This window comes from Ornithodoros turicata, chromosome 7 (genome assembly GCF_037126465.1).
Source record: "Ornithodoros turicata isolate Travis chromosome 7, ASM3712646v1, whole genome shotgun sequence".
In the NCBI taxonomy this organism is placed as follows: domain Eukaryota; kingdom Metazoa; phylum Arthropoda; class Arachnida; order Ixodida; family Argasidae; genus Ornithodoros; species Ornithodoros turicata.
Genome location: NC_088207.1, coordinates 43,867,777 through 43,871,851, shown reverse-complemented (window position 1 = coordinate 43,871,851; position 4,075 = coordinate 43,867,777).

The window sequence follows — 4,075 nt, the reverse complement described above, 5'->3', positions numbered from 1 at the left end:
TATTTTCTTGTTTTACTCGGTACTCTCGTCTGACTGTGATCGGTCATGAACTGGGGCCTGTGCACGTCCGTACACGGGCGCGAGACACGTGTTTCGATATCATCACTAATTGCAAGTGCATCGACCGTTCGAAATGTCCCCAGCGGTTCGTCCGCTTAATACTGAAATGTATAAAGGGTCCTCTGATAGAATGTCCGTACATTTTGGAGCGGTGCAGAAACTTCCTCGTCTAATGAGTCGTTTGACGTGACAAATTCCTTCGGCGCGGTTCGCTCTTGGATTCCGCTTTTCATCTTTTGAAACTCTGATAACGAGGGATCGTATCACAAAGGCTCGGCGCCGACTGTTTGGTAACCGCGCTCTGTCGTTGCGGATTGAAGCGAACGAATGGTTTTTGGCGTGCAAATTTTAACGGATCTTGGAGCCTTGACAGCTTAATTCGAGCCCTGCTGTTTCAGCGCTGCCCCGGGACTTCACGCGAAGGCTTGTTTGCGCACCAAGCCGCTTGGGAACATCGCTGGCGTTTCAACGTGATCGGAGAAGCCGATTACCCTAAGCGCTCTACAAATAGTACGATACGGTTGTGTACGTACGACTCATTAATACACGCGTAAGTTGTTCCTCTATAGCACCGTCCCATTACGACGTGGTTTAAGCCTCCCCTCTCATAGTTGTCCGTCGACATAGAGCCGAGAGTTATCAATTATACGTGTTATGTGAACCGTCACAGTAACTGCTTCCGTACACTGCATATCATTCCAGCTTCAACTTCAGGTAAGTACCGTTCGTCAAAACTGGTAATTATCCTCCCCTTCGCAGGAGGAGAATAACCGAATGTTTGTACTGATTTTCCGCGTCAGGCTAATGCTCATCATCATTATTTGCGTGATGACATGTTACTCTTCTTCTTCTTTTTTTTTTCTTTTTTTTTTTTTCCAAAAGGAAATTAAGCGCCTGCTACCGTAGTGTCTCCAGTTTTAGTTTTGGTGCCGGGCGGGAATGACGAAGGATGCCGGCTCATTCTTGTCTCATCTCGGTGCGGCTTTCTCGAAACGTAGTCGGCCCTTCATGGTTATAGTAGACCCGCTGCCTCAGACTGGCTGACATGGTGCGGTGTGCTGACTTTTGTGGTCACATCTAGGGTACAGAGCATGTTAGTGTCGGCTACAGGACACTAATCTCAGACGGCGGCATTCTTGAAGCGTGGCACTGCTTCTGCCCACCTCTAACAAAGGTTTCGAGTCCAGGACGGTCAAGTGCATGACTAGAGTAAGCACTACTAGCTTCGTTCTAAGCGATTTTGAATTTTGTGAAGGGGTTCATTATTTCATTCCCCACATCACCACCAGCAATGGGGTAGAGTATCGCCCCCTGGCGATGAAACTCCCCGTTCATCATCTCAAAATAAAGTTGTTGTTGCATTTCGTTGAAGCCCCCCCCCCCCCCCCCCCCCCATGACGGGACACAAACACCCACGGATCCTCGTCGATTTCCCTGGAGCGACTGGATTCGTGGATTATCTTGCCTGGACGTGCAAGATGATAATCTACGTCAGGACAAAGCCCACTTAAACACTTATAGCAAGTTCCTCTCCTGAAGCTGGTGTAGGAGTAGTAAACAGCGAAAACCATGAGAGAAGAGCTTTGAACGTGCTACTGCAGACCCTTTCCAGTTCCTAAACAAACAAAAAAAGTTATGTCATTAACCCAACCACAGCGAACAGTGCTTGGGAAAAGAGGGAGCACTTAATTAAGTCCCGGAGAAGAAGATAAGTCTCAAACGTGACCTAAGTAGGGAGGCTGCTGCGCGGGTGGAATATCTCGAAGAACAACTGTGGTCCCTGGGAGAAAACTTGGAGGACGCGGAAGTGGAAACCATCGCAGTTCAATGTCTTTCAAGGGCCTACCACGGAGTCGCCAGCGGAGCTTCGATATTTGCATCATGGGGGATGTCACTCCAGATAAGATCAGATATTCGCTTAACTCGCTCCAGAAATGGGTAACAAGGGCTAGACCACCACAGAAGCTGCAAGGCCGAGACCGGATGTGAGGAGAGATTCTCCTGTGGGTGTCAGGTAAGTGGCGCCTGAGGCGGCAATACTACAGACAGGTCTGAGACAGGTCAGGGCACTGTTACCTTGACTTATGCGAACGCGTCGGTGCACTGCTGACGGCTTCATCTTTATGTGTTGCATTCTGCAGTTGGCACTGCAAAGCTGCGTCCTCACTATGCCGATCCACCAGCGGCGTGACCGAGCGTTTGTGGTATCCAAGGTCGTGCTGAAGACTGGGAGGTGGTGGGTTCGAAGCCTACCACCGGCTGTGCTGTCCGAGGTTTACTCTGGGTATTCCGAAGACTTTGCAGACGAATGGCGGCACAGTTCCCTCTGAAGTCGGCCCGGGACGCATACTAACCCCCACTCCTTCCTGCTGTCCTCTCTCGGTCTGTCCACATCTGTACGCCGCTCATAGCCGCAGTTCCCAAGCAGCACATCTTGGTCCAACATTGGACCAATATTGGCAATAGGGGCCCACTATTGGTCCAATGTTGGACCAATATTGGCAATAAGGGCCCACTATTGGTCCAACATTGGAACAACATTGGCAATAAGGGCCCACTATTGGTCCAATGTTGGAACAATATTGTGCCGGTATTGCCAATATTGGACCAATATTTGGCCAAGATTTTGTGCTGCTTGGGTTGCTTCGTGGCACTAACACGCAGTCAAAAAGAACTGTGCCGATCGGCATAGTGAGCCATGGGCAAAGCACACGGAGAAAGTCGATCGGCATAAGGGCGCACCTTCACATTTTCATTGCGTTCTAGAGTATACATACATTATCAGCGTACAGGCTGATGCGAATCAGTCTCCGAATCATGGATGCGTTGAATAATAAAGCGCCCAAGGCCCTGCGGAACACTAATCAATCAATCTTCTGTCGTCATTTAAAGTTTAGACAATCATTTGTCAAGAAATGCCACTATATCTATATAACAAAGAGCATATCTTCTGATGCCTTTATTTCTTGCCCGAAACTCGATTAACCACCTGTCACTATACAACTTACCGTTACAGCGTCGCAACTCAAACTAACGAGTGAGGTATAACAAGTTCATAATCGCTGCTTCAGACCACAATGTTTTTCAGCCTGACGAGTCATTGTACAGACGGGAACTCCTGTAAACGTGTGTCATAATTTTTTTCGGGAGCTCGGTAGCGACTTGCGAGCTAATTTTAGAACCTGTGCGCCGTAAAGCCTTGTGGTTCCCTAGGCATCAACGTGCGCGCGTTCTTCTCGGCAAAGTGTAATTACTAATTAGGTGGAGGAAACTGCAAACACGTACTGAATATTTAAAGGCGCAGACACAAAAAGTCATCCCAAGAGAAGCATTCAGGGACGAACCTCAGCCGCACTTAACTTCTGCCAAGGGAACCTTATATGACTCTCGCATTTGTTTCTGCCTTCGTCGTCTCCGAATGAGCCACATGGTTTTATGCAAGGTACTGCACGTAAATACAACGTAAATAATTAACATCGTGATTTTTTTTTTTTTTGCAAGATGAAGCTTATGAAACTGAGAGCTAAGCGCATTTTATGTGTCTGTGGAAGATTTGTTTTAAAGAAAACCTTGGCTCTGGTGGAGCGGAGGGGCTACTTCGCATGTCGGGGTGATGTAACTGGCGACAGATGATATAGACTTCCATCATTTTTTTCTTTTTTAATGCTTTATTTGCATAGGAATACCGTATCACCTTTCTCGCACTCGACTACCTTTCCGCTGTCCAAAGCGAGGTACTGAATCAAGATCAATGGGAACTTCATTTACTGCAAAATACAATAAGCCCTCTTTATAGCGACATCACTTTTTTTTAAACTCACTTTATTCGAAATTCCATTCTGTACCGCGGGGAGGGGGGGGGGGATCTGTTTAATGCTGATAAAAAAAAAAAGTGCGCGGGTTGCGAATTTCGGGAACATACAGAAATGAACACTTTCCTCTCTCTCTTTCTCTCTCTCTCTCTCTTCTCTTTTTCTCTTTGCTGTCCATATATCCACTGTTTGCTGTGAATGAG